The sequence below is a fragment of the Cryptomeria japonica genome, chromosome 3 (genome assembly GCF_030272615.1).
Source record: "Cryptomeria japonica chromosome 3, Sugi_1.0, whole genome shotgun sequence".
Classification (NCBI taxonomy): domain Eukaryota; kingdom Viridiplantae; phylum Streptophyta; class Pinopsida; order Cupressales; family Cupressaceae; genus Cryptomeria; species Cryptomeria japonica.
The window spans coordinates 110,227,074-110,252,861 of NC_081407.1; the positions used below are offsets into that span (position 1 = coordinate 110,227,074).

The 25,788-nt window shown below is 36.4% G+C and overlaps 1 protein-coding gene across 2 annotated transcripts in view; it reads right to left on the minus strand.

Annotated features, from left to right (window-relative positions):
- Positions 1 to 25,121, minus strand: part of LOC131064910 (uncharacterized) — a 31,086-nt gene extending 5,965 nt beyond the window's left edge. For both annotated transcript variants that reach the window (XM_057999237.2, XM_057999238.2), the window contains exons 1-2: positions 23,577 to 25,121; positions 23,313 to 23,393 (exon numbers count right to left, since the gene is read on the minus strand). The gene's annotated coding sequence lies outside the window, so the exon portion shown is untranslated. The remainder of the gene's footprint in view (positions 1 to 23,312; positions 23,394 to 23,576) is intronic.
- Positions 25,122 to 25,788: the final 667 nt, after the last annotated feature.

Consider the following 25,788-nt stretch of genomic DNA (forward strand, 5'->3'; position numbering starts at 1 on the left):
ATGCAGCAAATCCGTTTTATAGACAAAGCAATGAAGTATAGAGCATAAGCTTAATGCCAAACATGGTCCAAATGAGTACATATGAGAAATATACCAAGTTGTAAGAAATTATGCTATTAATCTGATTAAATTTTTTTTTACCTTCATAAGAACATTTAAAGAATACATATACAATATACATATTTCATTTTTTTGGATGTACAAACAGTCACAGCATCTGACATAAATTGTAGATACTTCTACAATTATTGAAGTACAAATCTCAGAATCACATTGTCTCTAACAATATGTAGATACAAAGATGATGAGCACTAAGCTGAAGAAGGAAACATTGTCAGAGAATTTAGAATATTGATATTTGAATTTTCAAAATTCAAATGAAAAATCATACATACATAAATACAGATGTGCACTTAATATGTGCATACACATGTATATGTATGTGTGTACAAAATGAACAATTCTATAATACATACATACATATATGTATGTATATTATATATGTATGTGTATGTGTGTGCGTATAATGAACAATTCTATAATTTTAAAAATATGCAATGGAGAGGTCAAAACAGTCTCGAAAACTACACAGCGGCTAAAGAGAATCTTTAAACAGATCAAACAACTTAGCATCACAATCAAGTAATATATGTTCACTCCTACGTCTCAAACACATGAAGACCAAGATAACATTGTAAAATTAGGGTGAATGCTTGACTACTTAACCACCTAAATGCGTACAGTGATTAAATCCAGCATTCTCTGTGACGAGGATCCTCTATGCGCCTACAAAGACACCTATATGGTTAGCCGAGTCTCCCAACGTGTTCCTACTACAATTGTCATAATTACTCATTATAGGTGATAAGGAAAAGATGCTGAACTTCTGTGTCTTGAAGTGTCTTATTTTAGATGACAAGGATTTTAAGCTTCATGTATTTTAATAGCTCATCCATTCTCCTACCTAGAATTTCCCTATCACTTAGAACTATAGGAAACCTATGAAATGTATTAATAATTGGACACAACCACATTATGTGTCTAAAATAATGTCAAACTCCAGAAAGAAACACGCTGATTATTGGAACATAGTAATTATATACATAAGGTATGTGGCTATGATGGATTCCCCGTGAACACTTTCCCATGTGCACAATCCATTTCAACTTAACCTATCACCCTAGACAATTGTCAACAAGGCTCATCATGAAGAATGTGGGGATATAACTAGAATTCCATGAAGCATGTGGGCAACTAACTAAAATTGCTACAGCTACCTGGAGATATGGAAATACTGACACTGGTACAGAGATAGAGATGCCATTCAAATCCAGGTGCATGAGTCAATGAACAAGGATAGGGTTATATTATATATAAAAGTGGTCATCAGAAAATGTAGGTATGGAGAAAGGTATAGGGATGCAGTTCTCATACTTATACTGGAGTTACCAGGTAACATAAATTACCATAGGTTTAACTACGGATCTGAATACATAGCCAAATTTAACAGCACCATAACATGTACTCATGACAGATCATGGGTAATGGACATAAAAACATTAAAGCATCATTTGTGTATGATTCTTTGGGCAAGAAATCATGCCAACTACCTCCAATCAAGTTAAAAGTAATAAGACACAACCAAACCTCAATTATCAGCTTTCCTATCCCTGTCACTGCCCAAATTTGAAAGTACATGAAGAAGCACTTAACACAACCTTAATTTATAGCACATTCTTGTCCTTTTTATAAAAAATTTCCTTTCTCAAACAATTAAAAGCAACCCTTAGAAATATAAAAAGTGGTCCTTCCACTTCACCAGCATAAAGTTGTCATAAATGGTCAAAGACCATCACAAGTGTAGTTTGCCCCATTAGAAGAGAAAGTTGCTCATTTTATTCAGTAAAAATATCAGCTCATAAATGCTTTCCAAATTGAAGAACAATGATGAGTGAATCATTCGAGGGATATAGATACACTTTATTGTGCATGTAGTATCTAAATAGACAATTTACCCTATCGGTCAACTCCCCATTGGTAAAATTATGGTCAGTGTGTTGGCCATTCTAAGTGGGACTAATCTGGGAAGGGAGAGATCATTTAAACTTTAAACCATCATGAAGCTATCCTAACCCCATTCTTTGGTGCCTTGTGGGATTAACGTGGCCTTTTTTCTTTAGTATAAGCTTTTTAATGCCAATCCTTTTGTTCATTAATAATCTTAAGTGCTTCACAATCACTTACCTGCACATATGGGCCACAACCATATCCTTAGTTGATTGTGTAATTCAAGCACATTAATCTCGAACTCTTTAATACAATACCCTGAAGGCTCTTACAAAGCTCATATTCAAGGGCACGTTCAATAATGCACTTTTTATGTAAAACATGATAGTGCATAGATTAAAATCTCAGTGAATTGCTGATTTGTGTGAAAAAAAAACCCTAGTGTGTAACTCAGCCAAAAACTTGCCTCAGAAATAGTGAATTACAGCCAGTCCAATGTTGATTTTAATTAGGGAATGGCGGATTCCAATTGCCTTGGGCAACATTGGAATCTGCCCAAAGGGCTGGCCCCTTTCCTCAAATGTGTAGGGCAGGGCCCTATACCTTGCGGCAACATTAAACCTCACGCCACACAACTTAAATCCCACGCCACATACTCAACGTGTTGATAAAATAGGGCCGACCCTATTTACAAGGCAATTGCTAAAAGGGAAAAATATAATTAAAGATAATTATAAGGAAAGCCAACCTATCTAAAGGCTTCGGTCCACATATAAGTAATTGTCAAACCTTATTGTTATTCACTCATCATCTCTCCATGCGAAATATACCTCTATTGACTGCGAAGGTTAAAGAAGCTAACATATCCATACTTTGGTACACTACAGCAGAACACCTCTAGGTTTGGTGAAGCACATTCAGAAATCTGTGAATTATCATTAGGAGTCAACAAACCTTTGTGGATGCACAACGAATTCCTTGAAGGCACAGCAAACCCTTCTTGAAGTTCTGCAATCTAGGTTAAAGGGGCAGCAAACATCAACGAAGTGACAGCAACCACCATTCATGTGACAGCAAGCTAATCTTGAAGGCAGCTACCTCAATCTGCCATCCTTCTTGTGACAGCAACGTCTGCATCTTCAAATACTTAGTGTTGTAATGATTACATGACTATAATCCATAATCAGATCTGAGGATCTTTTCTGGCTGGGTTTTTCCTCCTTGGAGGTTTTCCCAAGGTAACTGTGTCTTGTTCTCATTTTGTTCATTTCTATGTTGTCACTAATTTCTAAATTCTTTCAGCTAATCAAACTAATTAGAAACTAAATATAAATTCTGAGTTTATATCAATCTGAAAGTGTTAAAATTAACATGGTATCAGAGCTATAGGCTAGATCAACTTTCAAATTTCAGAATTTAGTACTCCTTTATTTCCAGATTGTTGTCTTATTCACAGGTCAGGTCAATGGGGTTGAAAGTTGAAGATAGGCTTGATGGGAATCTCAATTTTACTGCATGGAAGGTTCGAATCAAGTTGGCTCTAGAAGAAGAAGATCTTCTTCAATTCATAGAAGCGAAAGAGCTAACTGAACCTACGGATGCAGCTGAGCTAAAACAATTCAAAAAGGATGTTGTCAAGGCCAGAAAGATTCTCATTGATTCAGTTAAAGACCACCTAGTCACCTCTATTGTCTCATTCACTACTGCAAGGGAAATGTTCAGCCATCTACAAGGTAAATCTCAGTAGGGCAATTACTTTAAGACAACAACTACTTAATATCAAAATGGCAAAAGAAGATTCTGTTATTTCCTACTTTATGAGAATTTCAAAACTAAAGAATCAGCTAGGTTTAATTGGACATAACATGGAAGACAAAGACCTTGTCATGATTGCTCTAAATGGTTTACCCCACTCATGGGAGTCCTTTATTCAAACCATAAGTGGTAGAACTGAGCTACCCACCCTTGATCGCCTTAAGAATGATTGCATTCAAGAAGAGTCTCGCCTGATCACAAGAGGGCAAACCAAAAGTCCTCATGTAGATGACCATCACATGCTTGTTGCCCAATGCAAGAAAGGAGGAAATTGGAAGAAGCATTATCCAAAGAGAAATAGGGAATTCAGACCATCTAGGTCTTAGCGCCCTTGGAAGAAACCTAGAGATTTATCTCGTGTCCGATGTTTCAGATGTGACAAATTTGTTCACTATGCTGAAGAATGTCAGAATGATCCTACTCAAAGAGAAGCCAACCTAAATGAAGTCTCAGAACAAAATGATGACTTCTTATTCATCTCTGCCCTATCAAGCAGCATACCTACAGACTGTAATATATGGCTGATTGACAGTGGTGCTTCCAGACACATCACAGGCTACCGTGATTATCTTTTAGACTTAGTAGAAAAGGATTCCAACCTCCACATGGTAATTGGTGATGATGCTCGGTATTCGGTAAGAGGTTCTGGCACTACTTTAAATTTAAACTCTGGTATTTCACTGCACCTTAGTGACATCTTGTTTGTTCCTGGAATACAATTGTATTTTGTTTTTTGATCTACATTTTTGCTGTTTTTTCATTCATTTTAGTTGTGCTCTAGCACTTCTAGGGTTTCAATTTTGCTAGAGTTTTTCTTGTTGCTAGACAACAGAAATAGAACAGCACATATAATTAAACCATTTTTCAAATTGTAAGAAGTTCCCTGGACCTAACTAAACCTTAAACCAGTAGAACTTACATTAATGCACACTGTATAAGATTTCATGGGGGGTTTTGAATTAAATGTAAATATTTGACTGACTATGCTTTTGCCCTGGATGTAGCAGCAGACTATTAACAGTCAAGCCCCTGCAATGAAATTTTCAAATTAAAAAGGGCAAACACTTCAAGCACAAACAAGCACAACCTCCTAATGGTTAAAGCATAGACCAATATTTAGCAGTAAACAAAGTTTAATGGAATAATACCAACGGATGTTGACTACTAGCTCAATCAGAGACCAAAATTCTATATCAACTGAAATGATTAAATGGATGAACATCATACAGTTCAACAAGATAAATTGCTCGAGCAATATGAAAATTATTAATTTAATGAATAGCATGCATCAATGCAAGGCTTAACAAGGTTACTCAAATTCAATTTAACAAATAAAAAATACAAAAATAGGTTTCACAATTGGACAGTTTTGTAACATAAGCTTTACACCCTTATCCTTCACTCTACACATGAACACAACAACTTGACTTCAGCCATTTAATGACAATCTCTACAACATATGTCTGCCCTCTACCATCATTGCTTGCTAATGTATTTAATACATATTCTAAGCTCAAAAACAAACTTTTAGAAAACAAGTAATAAAATAATTTATTTAAAGCTGGTTTAAAGCAATCCTAATCCATATTCATGAAAAAGAGGAAATGAATCACTTAAAACCAACTAAAATAGGCACATCCCTGCTTAGCTTTCTCCTTAACATATATATTGACTAGGATAAGAGCATCATGAATGGTCTGATGTCTCTGATCTTATATAGGCATTTGACTTTGGTCCTTAGCCAGCTTATTCCTTCATCGCACTTCGTTTTATCTAGAAATTTAATTGGATGTAGTATTATTAAGATATTACCAAATGATTCACCATTTTGGAAAGGCATTGCCACTGGAATATCATATTATATACTCTTATCTTTATTTCTTTTTGTAGTTTCATTAGATCATTGCCAATTCAGGTCATGACTTAGAGATGTCATTACTACATGAAAATGCAACCTTCTTTAATGTTTTAAAACTCAACTTGCTAAATGTAACTTTGTAACTTCCTTGCCAATTGGGTTGGGATTTTCTAATGGCCACAATTATTGTGGCTTTTTAGATGAGGCATCAATTGCATCAAATATCTCCTTGCACAAATTTGTGGTTGAGATGTCTAGTGGTGTACTTCAATGGAACCCAAGGTTGCACAAGAGATGAAAGCTCTCTTTGCTAGCTATGAGGAGAAAAAATAGAAAAAAAAGACAGATAAGGCAATTGCAGTTGTGATAAATTCTCTTGATTTCAATATTTAATTAGTAGGTTCTTATCTTGGCCCATGGAGCAAGATTCATCAACTACAAAGAGTTCTAGCTAGTTGCATTCACAAAGACTTACTTGTTCCTTGTAATATTCTCAATGTGCAACCTTTTCTTGAAGCTAATTCTTGGAACAAGAAGTATCATGGTGTTAGGATAACCAGTGAACAACTGAGAGGGAGGGGGGGGTGAATCAGTTGTTAATAGATTATGAAACTTTAAGCACACAAAACCTTTTACCAGAATGCATAAACCAAATACCGGAATAGCAGATATATCAATTAAGCACAAACATAAATCATAAACCAAATACCATGCATCCACAACACATAACACCAATATTTGTACGTGGAAAACCCGGTAAAGGGAAAAACCATGGTGGGAAACCTATCCACAGTCAGATGATATTTCTATAGTAAGTATGTGATTACAATAAGGGGCCTACACATGCAGAAAGGCCAACAGCCTAGAGTGCACTGCTCATCATAAAGGAGCCTCACTGACTACAAAAGATTTTCGGACTACAATCCGGAAATAAGAATGAACTGCAAGAATAGCATCTCTTATGCCTGAGTACAGTTCCGGTTAAGCTCAATGTCGAAGGTCTTAACCTTTTACACAAACCCAATTCGATCACCTATGATCGACCAAAACCTCTACATATATGATTACAACTTTATTCGCACACAGATAATCCCATAATCCACGACCACATGCCACGATCTACAAAGAGATCTTACATCATATTTATACCAATTCGGGACCTAAACAATTAGGTCGGCCACCTAAAAGATAATACAATAAATCCAGCCGGTAACGCATCGGGAGCATCCACCAACACATTACATAAACTGGTCCATAACCTAACAGAATAGCACCGGACCTAAAATAGGTCACCATAAACCAAATGCAACACCACCGATCAACTGGAATACAAACATGATAACCATCAGCATCCTGAGAACCTTCTAGAATTCGTACCAACACCACTTATCGAATCCATCAAAAGATCTTCAACAAAGCTCTGCCGGTAAAACCCTTACCGGTAACCAAAAGGCTTACTAGAACATATGATAGCTTCCGGATCACCAAATCCTGAACCAACTAAATGTGACACACATCTAAATAACATGAATAACCGAACCAAACCAATTCCACCAATCTGAACATACCGGAGATGATCTCCAGATCAACATCACAATCCAACCACTCCACCAGAACCCGGTAGACAACCAAACAAGCTAGTGTTGACATCAATGCAACACATAATCAATTCCTCCAAATTGCCAACACATGGAACAAGGATAGCTTTTGGTGTTACAACAATGAAAAAAATTGAGATAGTAAACAATCAAAATAGAATTTGGCACTAAAAGTGTTGCCCTAAAAGTGTTCCAATATTTTGTCTAATGGGTGCACAAATGGTGGGAAACACACATTGTTCAACATCCTAAAGGGCTTTGATGGATGGTTGGAGTTCTTGAAGTCAATTGAACCCTTTAGATGAAGTGAAAAATGTTAAAGACTTTGTCCAATACATCAAAGGAGGTACTGAAGGAAGTGGGCGATAAGAATGTTGTCCAAGTAGTTACTAACATTGTAACAACATACCTAGCAACAAAGGATTCTTGAAGAAAAGCATCCTACCATTTTGGGGTGCTTGTGCCAACCATTGCATTGATCTCCTACTTGAAACCATGGTTGAAAAGGGGAGAAATGACACCAAATACATCTACAACCACTCTTGAGTGCTTGACTTGATAAGGGAGTACACCAAATAAGTTTGTGTGATCAAGAGTCACACAATTCAACATCAACTTTATCACATTAAATAGCATTAACGTCGCAAATGTCTCTTAAGAAGGTTTTTGTGGAAGGAGAAAGGTTCCTGGAGACCATTTTTTGTTGTGTTTGCCAAAAACACAAGCAGGGCCATTTTGCCAAAAACATGAACAAGATCCTCAAGGTAACTTTAAACTTACCATTCTCAAACTTAAAAAGAAATCAATTCCATTACTTTATAGTTTGTGCAACTTATAAAAATTTAATTTTTATATTTTTTATTTGTTGTTGTTAATCAAATTATAATTAGTTTTAATTTTAATAATCCATATTATAAACCAAAGCTTTGGTCAAGGTCCTATGCTCAGTGGATGGGAGAAATAATCCAATGGATTATCTATAGGAAGCCACTCTATTGGCACATATATGCAACTTCTTATTACTTGAGTCCCATGTTTTTCTTCTCTAGTTCCTTTAAGGATGATGAAGAGGCCATGGATGACCTCAACACATTCATATAGAGGAGGTGAGGCTGTTTTCTTCACCTCTATATCATTTGCAGATTTATAAGGTTGAGGAGGTGAGGCTGTTTTCTTCACCTCTATATATTCACAGTTTCAGCTAGCAGCTAGGTGAAATTAAAAATGATTCTTGAAAAGTTCAACCATAATCTCATAAATAATTGATTTATTTAAGGTGCAATTGTAGTTTACTTACAAAGCTATAAATGTTCTCTTTGCAGATTTGTGGTGGGAAGATTATGATGCAAAGAGCTAAAGTCTTCAAACTCAAACCCTAGCCATCAAAATTTTGTGCCAGTCCTATAACATTTTTGATTGATTATAATTTGGAATTTATTTGAGGCCATTCACATGAAGCAGCATAACAAGTTGACCCAAACGTGCCTCAATGCATTATTTTTTTATTACAACCTTCATCTTTGTGTTTAAAAGGTGGAGGGGAGGAAGAGATTCATGATGCAATTTTTTTGGTTGACATTGTTCCATATTTGGATTGGATAGCCCAGGATGTTGAGTCCCTATTTATTGAGGAAGAGATTGCCAACTTTGAAATGGAAGGGCAAAAGGGGCAGCAGAAGTAGAAGTGCTAGCACAGGCAAAAGAAGAAAAGCATCAAGAGGGACTGCATTGGTTGATGATATGCTTGAGGATGATATTGTCCCTAAGAATGAACCTTTATCATTCAATTTGAGGATGTAGCCAATGAGGATCTTTAGTCAAAGGAGAGATTTGTAAAATATTTATGGATTTGTAATTTTCTATGATGATGATGAATTATCATATCACATATGTAGTGCATGGAATCTTCAAGATGGAAGGATGTAGGGATGGAGGAACAAGTTTCAAGCATGGTAAGTTCTTTCCTACAATTTGGGGACAATGAGAGGAAGGTGGCTAAAATAATATATGATTGTTGAAAACCTAATACTAAAAATTAATAAAAGAAATTGCATTTTATCATTTATGTAAACAATTTGACAATCAGCTGACCAAAATTTTCAAATATATATTATAACATTCAATTTCACGATTTTATCAAATTTGCAATAAAAAATAGTGTTACAAGGGTAATAGGTCAATGGCTAATCAAACTCATTGTTCAATGCAAATGTTATGGCGTACTTCTCATCTCTAGAACTCCTAAATTCCCAAGGCATAATATTTATTTGCCTGTTATAAGCTGGCCTTTGATAAGAGATAACAGATACAATAGAACATTTCAAATGTATTGAGCTTAAGTGGTAAAAGTAGGGTAAAAGTAGAAATTTACAATTTGTCTGATATGCTGACAATAGATAGGCATCGGTAGAAAAATCAAATTTGAAGTAATTGATTCTTATATCTAATTGAAATTTAAGGTTTACAAAAATAAAAAAATAAAACAATTGATATTAAGTGTAAGATTTTTTATTTTATTTTTTTAAATTAAAACTGAATTAATAGCATAGTGTAAATATTACAGAGTGGCTGTGTAGTATACGGCATTCTGGTTTGAAAGTGAAGGTTGTACACTTGAATATCATCATTCCTTTTATTTTATTTTCTTCTTTGTTTTCACTTCCCTTGCTTCCAATCAAATCGTAATAAGGATTTAGAAACATGCAAACATTTATGAAAAGAAAATTTACAAAGCTTAAATGCAATGTTAAAAAATGAGTGTTTTTTAAATGTTGTGGGGACACCCTACCATCTTGAATGTGTCCCTACTTGACAAAAAACACACAATATGTTGGCTAAACCCCGCAAACGTTCCTCTGTTGTGCTAGCAGGCGTGTACTTGAACTAGATGGTGGAGCCAACAACTATGTGTTAGTTGTCCACAAGGGGGTTGGCTTGCGCTAGCAATCTGGTGAGACATAAACCCACTCTTAAGTCAACACACTAGATTTTTGTCCAACAGGGACATTACACTAAAGAAGGTTGAGGGATATCTACAATGACCCTCACTCATCCTAGGGATAGAAGGTTGTCCCTAGGGGCACCTACAAATAGGAATATTCCCATGTCATCTCGTGTGCTATAGGCCATCTCAACAACAGCCCCCTTAGGAGTAGTGTCTCAAGGGAAAACAAGGGGATGTTTTGTCTGTGTACCATCCTCATCCTCCGATGTGCAGATTTTGATGCAAGATCATCCAAGGGATTGAGCAAACTTGCATTAACTGAAAGTAAGTTTTTTGCTTCCTTGTTTTGTTTTTATAATTGCAAGTGTTTTTATGATTGCAAGTTTTGAATTTTGTCAAGAGTTAGAGTCTGTAATCTTACTTGTGTTATTTTTGGGCTCAAAACAATCTACAGTGATATTGCAATAGTCATCAGATGAGGCATTTGTGCCACAAGGCATGAGGGAATGAAACAATAAACTTATGCCTTTGGAGCAAATCGCATCTCACAATATTGTTCTAAGCTAAGTCATCTAGTAGGTGTGTGTTATCAACAAAGGTTTAAAAGACCGTTTACTCATGTTTGGCATTGAGCAAAGGTCTAGAAATGTTCGAGCTATCACCATGGTCTTTCAGTTGGTCACTATTTGAAGCACAAAGGAATGGCAAAAGGCAATTGGATTAGGCTTAGCCTTTATAAACTTGCCGCTTAGTCAAAGATTCCTCAATACATAAGATGTGAGCATGTGTCAATTGGTGATTAGCATGGATCTAAATGGGGATTCAATTACTGTCACGTGCCATCAACAAGCAGTAGGAGTTGGATTCCACACTAGTGTCATTGGACAAATCAATTCAAGGGACTAGTGAGTAGACGTCCTATGGAAACCCAATTAGGGCCATCGTGATTCAAGAAGGAAAAGATAGAACCAAAACTAGAAATATTCGAGCTATCATGTTTGGTATTGTGCAAGGCTATAAATATTCAAGCTATCACCATTGCCTTTTCATTGGTCACTTTTTGAAACACAAAGGAATGGCAAAGAGCAATTGGATTATGCTTAGCCTATATCACCTTGTCACTTAGTCAAAGATTCCTCAATACATAAGATGTAGGCATGTGTCAATTGGTGGTTAGTATGGATCTAAATGGGGATTCAATTAATGTCACGTGCCATCAACAAGTAATAGGACTTGGAGTCCATGGACAAATCAATTCAAGGAACTAGTAAGTAGACATCCATGAAAACATGGTTAGGGCCATTGTGATTTAAGGAGGAAATGATAGAACCAAAACTAGAAAAGGAAAAGGAACAACACACCTTAGGATCATGGGAGGTCATCCAAACCCTTGGAATTGTTAGTGTAAATAGTGGATTTATGTATCTAGCTTTCTTTTAGCTTACTTAGGTAGAGTCCTATTCACATTGTTTAAGTCTCCACTTAGGGACTTTTGGAGATTTGTCTCACCTCATGTGATTTGAGTCATGTACTCACTTAGTGAGACACCTCTTGCACACACATATGCCACTTGCTCACACACTTGTCAAGTGTGCTCACGAGTGTCCCACATATGGAGGGGTAGTTAATAATTTTCTTCTATTGTCTCACTTGACTAGCTTGCCTCCATATGCAAGCTTGCATTGTACATTTTACTTACACTTTTATTTAATCAATTGTCAATGCTCTCATCTATTTTGTTTTGCATACCATTGTTTTCTAACTATTGTAGAGCATATGATTGCTTGACTTTCATAGCTCAACTAAATGCTATTATTCATCAATTGATCTTGGCTCTAACATGGTATCAAAGCCTTGCTAGTTTGATTGATAGTCTAGTAATATGCATAGTTAAATTTAAAACATTGTTTGCATTAAATTGCTTCTCTCTTTCTCCCGTGCATTTTCATGTGGAATGAATTCTTTTGCAAAGAAGATTGTTTGTCGAAGCAGTGGTTTTGTTTGCTGAAGCAATCCATTTCATAGTAGAAGGCCACACTTTGCAAGGGACTGTTTGTCAACACCAAGTTTGGTGCAGTGTGAGCATCTCATTTGTTGGCGTCAGGTCTTCGAAATCTCTGTTGAGATCTATGCAAACCAATCTGCTTGCCATTGAAATCAACCAGCAGTGCCTTCCATCATCTGCAACGCCTTCCACCATTGCACCATCATCTGCCCAAGTTTAAAGGTTTATAGTGGTTTGAACCGGTCACACCTACAATGCACTCCCAACAATTTCCATTCAATCTTCACACCATTTTTGCCATCAATACCAAGGTCAAATACTCTTCCTTGTCTGTTGTGTCTCTAGCATTTGCAAACAAGCTTTATACAAGCCACACCACACCGTGTCAAGCCACACAAGAAGGAGAATAGCACTTTCTTTGTTCATCTGAAGTTTATTTTGCACATCAACCAACAAATTTGTTATTGTCTATTGGTTGAGAGTTTAATTCTTATCTATAGCATCTTTGCAAGATTTTTTCTAGCAAGCAACCCCTATGCATTTAGTGTTCAAGAACCAATCATAACTGCACTCCTAATGCCCTCATCACTTTCCCATGCTTGCTCAAATCCACATGCCCCTCTTCTTGTAGGATTGAAGAATCTTTTTCACACTTGGCACTCCATCTAGGAGGGTCTTCTCCACATGGGCCTGTATTTACACTAATCTTTGACAGCAAGTTGTTTCCTATTTGCTGCCAAATGCCTCCTTTAGTGGCCTTCAACTAGTCAACTTTCACATTTGGCATGAAGACAAAGTCAAATACCCGTTTATATCATTGATGTTAACATTTATCACAAGAATTTGTTTTTCTGAACTGTTAACACTAATCTTTGACAGCGATTTGTTCATATGGTGGTCATTTTTTGACAGAACAGAACAATCACAGTTTGTTATAAGCTCGTAAAGGGAGGGACATTTTTGTTTTTGCATAATTTGTATAGAGTCGATTTTTCAAGTGGGAGTAATCGTTGAAAACCATTGTTCATGCCGATTCCAATGAGTAGTTGGAAGCCTAGGTCCACTTCCATCTAAGGCATTTTTATTTTATTTTAGTGCAACTGTATTAAAAATAGGCCTATTTTATGGGAATTTGTTTATGTAATAACTTTTGATTGGTACCTTAAAATTGAGTGCATTTTTTGCAAAAGTTATTATTTTTCCATTTCCCACACATTGGACCTATTTACATTGTAAAACGCACTAAGTTATAAATTGCCAAAAATTGTGGGGGTCATCTCATATTGCATCAAGGGGGCTGTCTTGAGTTGTGCCATTGAGCATTTCTGACTTTGAACACTTCCACATTTCCCTTTCAGCATTTCTTTTTGCACATCAAGTTTTGCAACCAAATATACTAAGCATGAAGTTCAACAAAACCATTAAGCCTTTAACACCCTTCAATTATCATGAATGGAAAATGGCCATTTTCCTTATGTTAAAGGATCAATGGTTATATAGTATTATAGAGTAATTATGGGTATAGGGAAAGAACCCAATTCAGAAAAAGATAAGAAAAAGTGGTTCAATAAGTGTGATCAAGCCTTCGTCTTATTGTGTCTAAATCTATCTCCTGAACTTCTATTCCATGTAGAGGCCTTAAAACACCTAATGAAGTTTGGCAAGCCCTTCAACAACTCTTTGGGAAAATTGATGAATTAAGGATTCACGAGCTAGAAAATGAACTCTTAAGTTTGAGTCCAAGAGACTGACACCTTGGAGGATTATTTCACAAAATTCAAATCACTATGGTTGCAACTCAAAGACTGGCATAGAAAAAAAAAGAGGATCAACTCATCCTCTCTATTCTTTCAAGACTAACTACTAAATTTTTATTTTTTTTATCCACCTTTTATTCCACTAAGAGAGCTCTTGGAGCCACATGGAAAATGCCATTCGCTGGGTAATTTCATTGCAAACTTAATAAGGGAGCAAGATAAGTTAATCTACATGAACACCTTTCAGACCACTAAACCCGATGCCCTCATTGCAGGAAAGGGGGAACATAAGGCTTCAAACAAAGGGGGGAAACAAACTTATCAACAGGATAAGGAAGGTAAAGAAGACAAGAATTCTACCAATTAAATTGACACTTTTTTTAATCAAGGGAAAACCAAGACAGAAAAAGTGAAATGTGCCTTTTGCAAGAAATCAGGACATAATGAGAACAAAAGTATGCAGAAAAGGATTTACCAACTAATGCATCTTCTTGTGCAACATGAGATTTTTGAATCTAGCATTGAGTATTCACCAAGTTCAGAATTAATACAGATGCAAAAGCATATGGATTTCAAAGAATCGATGTTGTTCAATTAATCAAGGAGACAAAGCTCCTTTAAATAGAGTTACAAAGACGATGTTTCTAAAAGAAACAATCGTTAACTAGAGGTGAAATTAGAAACAACTTAAATGACCATTAATAACACAAAGAGAAAGATATTATTCTAATACCCTCCCTTAATGGTCATCGTTCTAACTACCAAGAGAAATAACAGAGAAGGTTGCCCCCTTCTTCTTAGAACACACTACAACAGAAGACAAGAGCATGCCACTAACTCTGCCACTTGAGATGAGTCTGTCACCAACTCTCCCAGAAACTGCAAAACTTCTGGAGATACTCAAAACAACACCAACCATCCAACCTGATGTTGGAGAACTGTCCCTCCCTGTAACCAGAGACACACCAAGAATAGTTGTCACAATTTTGAGGAAAAAATCGGCAAACCCTACAAACTATTGCAGATGAGCAAGATGCCCGAAAAATAGACTGCAAATAAGAGACTAGTGTAGATGTTCGCACAACAACTCTAGGTGCGACGAAAAACAGACTGCAGCAAAGTACAATTTTTGAGGAAAAAATCATAAACCCTCATGATTTTTTTTTTACAGGGACAATATTTAAAAACCCATAGATAATTTTTTAGGACAAAATTATTAAAACCCACAGATTTTTTTAAGGGAAAAAATATTAAAACCCATCAGAATTTACCGAAACAAACATCGATGCCCATAAGCCATCTTCATGTTTTTTGAGGCACGAAAAATGAGGTACTAAGAAGATGCTAAGTGCACAAAACCTGACTGCCTTCCAACATCAAGTTGGTCAATGACACCATCTTGCACGTTTCCCAATGCATGGAAAACGAAAAAATTGAGAAGAGGTGCTAGCACAGAATTCAAAAAATTCAAATCCCAATGCAGAAACAGAGGCAGATGCAGGTACAGACTTCAAAAATGAAGTACGACAGGCACAAATTTCAAGAAAAAAATTCCGGCTGACCCAGAAAAATCCAAAGACAACCCAGAGATCCTTGCGAAAAACCCAGAAAGAATCTGCTGTCGGAATTTGGATCCGCTGGCTCGAAAATTGAGGCACGAAAATCGAGGCACCCACAAAATTCTGACGACGACCCAGTTGAGATCTCGAAAAACCCACCACGAATCTGTGCTCAGAAATTTTTTTCAACTGAATCTGAAGGGTCAAAACCCTAGCCGAAAATGCAAATTTCCGTCCAAAAATGGCAGAAAAAAATCTGCAGCGGGAAAAAAACGCGTCGCATGGTTGCGCGAAATGCAAGAGAGACGGGTCACGGGAGAGGGCAGAAAATAGCCAAAAAACCCTAACAGCTGTAGCCAAAACGAACTGCCAAAGCAACAATTTCAAATAAACAAAAAAAAAATTCAAAAAAAAACTGTTAAAAATTCATGACGAATTTTTAATTGAAAAATTATTTTGAAAATAACCAAGGCTCTGATACCATAATACAAATGCAAAAGCATATGGATTTCAAAGAATCGATGTTGTTCAATTAATCAAGGAGACAAAGCTCCTTTAAATAGAGTTACAAAGACGATGTTTCTAAAAGAAACAATCGTTAACTAGAGGCGAAATTAGAAACAACTTAAATGCCCATTAATAACACAAAGAGAAAGATATTATTCTAATAAGAATCTTCTAAGGCAATGGATAAATCTAAGGGTCATGCACTCACAGCTTTAAGCATGGATTGTTCATCTCCACCATCAAATGTTGCATTAGAATTCAGAGACGCTTCACCAAGAGCATCCAGAGATTCTTTCCAGCAGGATAGCACATGGAGCATTTGAGCATCATCTTATGGGGGGCTTCATAATCTCTCTTTTCTCTCTCCTTTGGGGGGAGGGGGGGCATTTCGTACATCTTTTGTATCATCTCTCTTTTGGAAGGTAGCTTTTTCCCCACAAGGTTTTTCTACCTTTCTCCACTTTATGGGAAACTTTCATTGTACATGGGTACCTAGCATGGCTAGTAGCCATACCCATCATCATCTTGTTTATTTTACTCCCCAAGTTGCACTTAAGGGGGGATGTTGGTGTAAAATAGTGACTATATGTATCTAGTTTGCTTTTAGCTTACTTAGGTAGAGTCCTGTTCACATTGTTTAAGTCTCCATTTAGAGACTTTTGGAGAGTTGTCTCACCTCACGTGGTGAGACATGTGTACTGACTTAGTGAGACACCTCTTGCACACACACATGCCACTTGTTCACACACTTGTCAAATGTGTTCACAAGTGCCCCACATATGGAGGGGTAGTTAGTCATTTTCTCCTACCTTCTCACCTCACTAGCTTGCCTATATATGCAAGCCTACTTGCACATTTTACTCACACTTTTATTCAATCAATTGTGTCATTGCTCTCATTTATTTTGTTTTGCATACTATCATTTTAACTATTGCAGAGTATACGATTGCTTGACTTTTGCAGCTCAACTAAGTACCATTATTCATCCAGTTGATCTTGGCTCTAACAGGAATGTGGGAGGTTCAATAGCATGGAGAAAGATGATGAGTTCCTGTTTTCAACTTTGTACCCATGAAGGAGCATTGTAATCTCTGAAATCCTGTAATGACATCTTTTCCGTAATTCAATTTAAGTCTTTGCATTGAATCTGAGTTTTGTTTTGGTGTATGTTGTGTGTCCTCTGTTTGCTGCTTGATTAGACAGCCCTTTGTTGAGCTCTCCGACCTTGATATTGCATCAGTTCTACCTCAGGAATACATCCTCAAGGGACACTGCATTTATGGCACTATGATGTACATTGTACTCCTTTTTGCTCTAAAACTAATAGAAAAATTACCCATGAATTCTTTTAATTCAGTGTTTTGCATGATATTTGAATTTATATATTTTTATTAGTAAGCCTAGTTTTTTGCAAAATTCTAAGTCCAAGTTTAACTTTTGGGCTGCCAATTTTTAAAACCATTTTGTTAAGGATATATTTTGAGTTGGAAATATTACTTTTCAATCTGATTAAATATTTGGTAACAATCCTGCAAATTGTTTGTACGATAATAAGGATTTACTCATGAATACGGAGTTGGAACCATTCAAACATGATATATATTCAACAGAAATAAATTATCTATGTCCTAATCCTGCTATTTTGAAATTAGAGATTCAATGAGTTGTGCTAAGAATGCAGGGAGACATTATGGTTGAACACTATTGATCATGTGACCCATTCTCATTTGACTAAATATTACGGATCTTATGATAGTTATTGCACAAAATCCATGATGTGTGCATATTGGGTGGTGATCAAGTATTTTTGTTATGGAAGTACTAAGGACATGGGATGCATTTAATTGGTTATGTATGAATTAAAAGTTGGACAGACTTCATAGGAGGAGAGTGAAATGGATCTATACTTGCTACAGATCATTCCATGGAATATGTGCACCACTGTTGATTGTGTGCCATTCTCATTTAACTAAGTGTTATGGATCTTATGATATTTATTGCACAAATTCCATGATGCGAGAATCTGAAACATAGAGACCTTGCATATTGGGTGGTGATCAAGTATTTTTAATACGGAAGTACTAAGGACATGGGATGCATTTAATTGGTTATGTTGAATTAAAGTTGGACAGACTTCATAGGAGGGGAGTGAAATGGATCTATACTTGCTACAGATCATTCCACGGAATATGTGCACCCACAATGGAACACTAATATAATAGACAACTACAATTGGATTTCAACGGTACTTGCACATACACCACTCAAATCAGTAGTCAAACTCAATAAATGTGGGCTAAATGTAAAGTACTTCAAAAATAAGTATATAGGTATAAGGCAAATGAAGTGAAGTGAGGCTAGTAGTGTAGCAGTAGAATCTGTCCATGATTGTTTTTCTATTCTTTATTTTCCACAAAAATAAAATGGCCATTAATTTCTACTGAAACAGGGCTCTCCTTTTTTACAATTTCTCAGCTCAAATTATTAAAAGCATTCTGTCATTGTTTACTTCTGCTGTGGCTGGCCACTGCCACAATTAGAGCTTTAATGGTCATGTTCATGAGAGAAAGAATTTGAAATGACAAATATTATGGAAGAATTGATTATATAAAAGATATTAACCAATTATCACGTATGGTAGATACATCCAATTTATACGACAGACCTTATGGGAGCCATTTCCCTATCAATAGTTTTATCATGGATGAAGCAGAAAAAGTTAAACCAAATGCTGTTGAAAGAGACATGCAACTTGAACCCAAAAATTTTGGCTTCTTGCAGACAAAATATCCACACCTCCTATACCTCACAACTTTTATTTCTGCAACAATCCATAAGAAGACTCCTAGCATTCTATGACAAAACTTCCATGTCTCATCCTTAGAAAGGGCCTCCAAGCACATCTTCTTAAGCACTGAGAGTAGCTTTTGAGTTAGTGAGCTATCCTTCTTCCTGTTGTGTATGAGATTTTGGTTTCTTTATCAGTTTGGAAGGCTGATGTTTGGGCCATCTGTTTAGATGCCCTTTGAAGGCATGATTCTGAGAATTAAGGCTGGTAGAGTCTGAGGGCCTATGCTAGCTAATCAAGTACTTATTTCTGACACCCAAATCTCCTTTACTGTCATGTTACAAATTCATTGGAGATGATGATCTAATTAGAGCTTGAGAAGCAGCTTTGAAAAAAATAACAGCCTAGCTATCCTTAATTACATTAAACTCTCAGGTAATAGCTGCCTGATGACTCTAGTGAGGATTGTTAGTGAGGATTATTACATTAAACTACAGGGCATTCCTAATATTGGTCCTAGCTCTGAAAACAAAATCATGTGATTTCTAATTGCTAAACTTATAAATTAGGTCAATTCATTGCATAGACCTTGAATTCATATCATTGTTTGCTCAAATACATTCTAATTATTTTTCATTAATGTTGTGCATGCTTGAAAATGAAAATCAACATATTGAATAAAAACACAATAACGTAAAACAAGCTTGACACAAATGTTTAGCTGAAAAAACCATCTAGAGTTTTAAAATCCATGGGAAAATGAGTAATACTTGATGGACATTCATACAAAGTACATTGGTTCTCTCTGGATGCGATGTACAAATTGAGCTGTCTGTTTTATTATAGCACTCCAAGAATACACCGAGCTTCTCTCCAAAATCTGCCTCCAGCTGGTCTAGAGAAGGATTTTGTGTTGGCATAGTTCCTCTGTCAGTAACCCTTCGAAGTAGTTGATCTCTCCACCATTCTTGTATGTCAGTCGCGTCTTCCAAAGTATTTTGCCTTCCGACCATTTTCACAACCTTTTTGTTAACTCATACCTTAAAGACTTCATTTGGCATATTCTGACCTTTTAAACCCTTAAAATGCATCCACATGCATCTCAATTGTCCAACATCCTATTTGTCACTTTGAGAACTGTTGTGGCAGCAACTCTTAACATCTGTGGCTGGACATTGAATTCTGTCACTTAAGTCAAGATTCTCATAATACTAGTCTGGAATTTGTTCCATCAATTTCTCTCTTTCTGAAGATCTGACTGATGCCTTGAAGCCATAGATTCCTTTTGTTTTCCTCATGTTTGCACTTAAGCACAAAATTGACATTTAGGAAAACATGGAACCTTGGTTAAAAACTCATCAATCATCCATTTTAGGTCAGCATATGTTTTTCAGCTTGATAAACTGAACCCTTGGATGAAGACCTTATTTCCCGCCTGAGTGTTATTAACTTTTAAGGTCCTTTGCAAGATTGACCTAAAGACAAATCCATCTATTGGGTACACTCAAAAATAACCTAGTTGGCTCACTTCACACAAACTTTAACAGAGCTTGGGCAAGCAAACAAATAGAACAACCGAGTTCAATTGCTATCAGAGAGGAAACCCTCTAGCTGAAAGGAAGGAACTACTTAAGTGTTTCTACACACCTGTAGGCCTCGACTCAGAACTTAAGAACCATGCTCAACTTCATTTAAAACAATATGAATGATATCCTTGGTGATGTTTCTAATATCAGTCACCTGTCACCAGTGAATTCTCCAACAATCTCTGATCCAATTCACATTGTTTTAAAGAGAACGCAATCATAATATAAAACAAAAAGCAGGGGTAACCCATCCTCATTTCCCCATCAAACGCCTTCTGTATAATCTTTTAAGAATTTTAGAAACCATTAAAATCTTTAAAGCCCACAACAATTCCTGTGGGAGAGATCCATTTAGATACCTCCAACCAGGGAGCAGAGACTTCCAAGTTAGCAAAGTTAAGTTCTATACTTTTTCTTTGCAGTATATTTTGATATCTTTGGAGGCCATCTTCTAACTAATAGACTATATAATTCGTTGCATAATCAGTCCCTGTTAGTTCCTGTGTCAAATACAGTATTGAACAGAAACTGGAGTCTCTTTTATCTTCATCCCAGTAGCTGTGAGGATAGTAAAACTAGAACTATCCCAGAATTATCGCATATAGCTAAGATGGCATGGGATGTAGGGATAACCTGAGGCTCAGACAATTTTTTCAAGGGGCGTGAAGAAGAAAATTATTATGATTGTCCTAAATTGAATCGCACTGGAGCTTTTACTGTTGGCTAACACAGAACAGATATATCATAATATCCTTATATACAGCAGCAGAGAAACAGAGGGCTGCCAGCATCAACTTCAGGTCCCTATTTCAGATTGTAATTGTGTCATTTCTTAAGGAAGCCATTGTGCTGTTTGATCCACTTACATTTGCAGAGGTAGTAGCTATATTGTAATCTATGCAAGACAGTTATGTCTAGCGGTAAGGTTCATATGAAATGTCATCCTGATTCTTATATCTCTATAAGCAACTACGCAAACGTTAGTCAAGCACTATTTGAGGAGCTCACACCACCCATGATAAAGTATTTTCTTTGTCCCATTAAATAGAAAATCTAGGGCAATTTTTGCTCTTCTCCTGAGTGTGATACTCTATAACTTACAGGAAACATTTACATTTACTTCCATAACTTGGACTTATTTTTTTTATTGGACAAATCCAATGGGACTTGTGATTGGAATTCATGAAATGTTGGTAAGTAGTATGAGCGCCAGCATCAAAGACTCAGATTTCAGGAAAATAATCTAAGAATCAGAACTTTGATGACAGATTATGAATCTATTTAGTTATAGAAACTCCACCAAAGTACTGAATGTTTTCACCACATGCCATTCAAAGCTGATCAATGGTCATTTGTAACATAACCCAAGTATCAGCATTACATGATGAAGATCTTCAGAAATAAAATTTATCTTAATGATAAATTGTTTGACTGCATCAGTGCCCAGTGCCCACCAAGCAGCAAGGTTGTTATGTTGCAAATCCCACACCTCTCCGTTCCTTCCCATCAGGCTTCCTGTCAGTGAATACCACAAGCAAATGTTTTATTTGACAGGCAATTTGTCAGAGGTTTTGTCAGTTTTTTGTGCCTAACATACATTCCTCTTTGACCTGTAAAAGAGAGGCATAATATCACAGTACTCACAAATACCACAATCTTACTCCTGCATTATAAGCAGTTCATTTTGATGCAACTTGTATGCAATTCCACAAACAATCTTGGACTCAGGAACCACTGTGCATCCAGGGAGTGAGGACTTTGCATGATAAGAATCATTAACACAGTTAATTAATCTTATTAATGTGAATAGTTGACTTCTATAGGTAGAGTTGGTGACCAGTGACAGTAAATGTTTAATATGTTACCATATAAATTTCTTCCACACTGTCCAGGACAAGTGCCAGGTTTTAAAGTTGCCTGAGACAGGGACTTCAATAAAGCGTAGTGGCATTTTATGACAAGTAAAATAGGCTCCCCTTAACAAGTACGATTATAGATATACTCCTTAAATAACAAAACGCTACCATTGCATATAAACGGGTATCCAAAAAACGCAATGTACAAAGCAGAGTGTTGCTTTCCTATTATTACCACGCCACCTATTGAATTATAATTCAGTAGAATAATTAGCAGCAGCAGCTAATCCAAATCTCAAATATGGACGACAAAGGTTCTTAAGCTTTAGTTTTAACATATAGGTAACACTGCATCTCAGGGTAGCATGTCACAACTTCCTGCGGCAGATTTTGATTATATATTAATATTTGTTCGGTTACGAAAGTTTTAGAAAAATCATTTTTTAACTTCTCATTAGACAGCTATTTTTGTCCGAATTAGCAGTTATTGAAAGTCAAATAACAAAGCAGCGTGTACCCCTTCATCAAACAAGATTTTTCCTGTCTACAATAAACTAAACACTTGACGTTAATTCATGTGTATGTGTTTTGTCTTATACACGTCTTGCAACAGTAACAAGGTTACACAAGAAAATCTCATTATCTATATCTTCTTCATCTGCTTCCTCTCAAACATTCTGCACACAATTTTCCTTTCAGGACAGATTTTTTAGGAACTGGCTCGCAAACTTGTTAAATCATTTCCCACATATAAATTACCGCACTGATTCTATACCTCCTTGTTTTGTATTAACTTCTTACAATATGTTAGCAAATTCGTTCATAAGTTTATGGTTTTCTATTGAACGGGAAAGGGAAAAAATGCTAACCAGCCGAGATTAAAAAATGCTAGTCACAATAAAGTCTACATAGTTTTTCATCCCTTAATGAACATGTACTATCAAGCCATTAACGTATTCAAAGATCTAATTTAGCCTGAGAGATCGAGAATATTCCAAGGGTCATTTTTTTTACGTCCCAAGAAAATTCTACCTTTGAAAAAGCTTGCAGCAGTCAGCATCACAAACCCCATGCAGCCCTGGATCACCCCTTCGACCCTCAGTATCATGTATACTGTGCAAATACACAAACAAAGCAACAAAAATTGATGCTAGCCCCACTAATGAAAACTTTAGCAATTCAAACCAAACACCAATCATAGAAAAAAGCTGAATGATAGCACCTCCAGCCATCATCAAAACTTGTTCCAAAATCAAACAACTTGCATCAACTTTGTAAAAATTGAAATAGACAAACCTTTTCTTCTGATGAGATAAAACAAAATAAGTTGCCTAACTGTTGCAGATGAAAATCCTGCCGAAGTTAATAGATTTCTTCCCGTCTACTGGCCTTTAGAAAATGCATCCTCTCCTGCAATGATGAACTAAAGATCCATTTAATGAAGAAAACAAGGCATTTGTCAAGGGCAAAACGGACAAAATGAGAGCTCTCCAAGATATGGGTGCTGCAGAAAACACAACAGCAGGGAGGATTCAGAAATGTGAGTGTCCTTCAAGCAATATATATAAATGGCCTGGGTGCACCCGTATTTGTAAACAAGGTAATTTGCAAGAGGCCAAATTTACAGTAAGAGAGCATTTGGTGATGAGGATGCTACACGAAGCACCAGCCAAGGAGGATTCAGAAATGTGTGTGTCCTTAAAACAATGAAAACAAATGATCTAAAGATTTGGGTGTGAGGAAAAGGGGCAATATAACATGGGCCAAAATTTAATTACGAAAAGCATTTGATGATGTGGGCGTTGAACGCAGGCAAAACAAGGATCTACTAAAGCGGGTGTTCTTACAACAATAAATACACATGGTCTAGGGATTTGATATTGGAAAATATGAGGTGCCTTCTGGTCCTGCACTAAGCAAGCCTTACCATTGCCTGAGCTTCCTAAGTTCTATGGCGAAGATGATTCTAACTCACAAATTAATGATTCTCCCTCAGTTTCTCGGTCCTATATAAAGACAGGCCTTGCTGCTATAGCCTCCGGGAAGGCTCCATCTATCGTTTAACTAATTTCTCAGTCGCTTCTGTCAATCACTTCTACTGTTACAAATTCATTAGCATTGGCATTAAGGACCTTTTACACAACAGGCAAGATATGGGCATTGGAAAAGAGGAAAATTATCAGTACAGAAAATGTGTGGAATATCACATGGGTATTGGAGGACATAAGATTTGAAGAAGTGGGTATTGGCCGGGAGGGTCAGACAAGATATAGGGATGTGGGTGTCCGGACAAGAGAATAATCAGAGGGCTTTTTTTTTAACACGTATACGGATTGGACGACTAGAATTGCAGTCCTCTTTCCTCTCCCTTACTGCTTCCTTTTTAATGTTTTTCTGCACGCTCATCATTATTCCAGATGGGATTTCTCAGCCTTTATTTTATGATTTTTTATTGCTTACTATATTCAGGATTTTTCATGATTATCATATTGTCTTTTTATATTGCTGTCATGCTGGTGCTGTTGTAAATTCTGTCTGCCGACAGATTTGTCTGCCAATCATAAACTTTGGCATTCTCTTCGGTAGTTGGTATCCGTTGCAGCTATTTTAACTGCTAGAGTTGCTTTTGGGCAGTTGGGAGGTGCTCCTGCTAATCGCTTTTCAGAGAGTTGGGATCCGAAACTTCTCTTGTAAAAAATGTTGGGACCCGCTATTTTGGCCGTTGATACATTTGGTATGGCTGTTGGCCTGTGATCATACTGTCGTGCTTACTATTCTTGGTGGGTTTTAGTGGTCCTCACTCCTCTGATGGTGCTACTTCTGCTATACTTTCTGTTCAAAGACACAATTTCTTCCTGTAATTGCTTCACTTTGTACTAATTATTTTGGTATGGATTTGAGTTGTTAATCCTTTGATGGAGACGTTGGTCGAGAAGGAAAATGACGTTTGGTCGAGGCAAAATCTCAACCTTAGGCTTAAGTACTAGAGGGCATTCATACTCATATCTCTGCAATTTAATTGTAGTACTTCGATATACCAATCAAGAGTCTTTTTGGGTCCATTTTAATTGGTGGAAAATAATTGGACTTCCAATTAATACGTAGACGTAAATAGAAATAAATGATTATTTGGGATCCTTTTCTAAATTAGTGTAGTGTAATAGTCAACTTATTTTATGGGGTTGAGTTTATAAAATTTAAAACATTCATGATCTACAAGATGATAAAAGAGGATTAGTGTATTTAGCTAGCTTTGTGTGAGGAAGATGTTATATTGTAACTTTTTCTTAGTGATCTAACTCCTTGTTCTACTAACAAATTGTGAAGCTCCAAGAGACCAATAGGTGGTTTATACTTAGTTTAGGTTCAATTCCATATCTATGGTTTTGATTTGGTATCTATGATTTTAATCTTTTTTTCATAGTATTGATACTTATATATGACCTTAAACTTTGCATTCTTGATCTTTAGAAATATGTATGTCTATGTTATCTAAAAATGGTGGTGC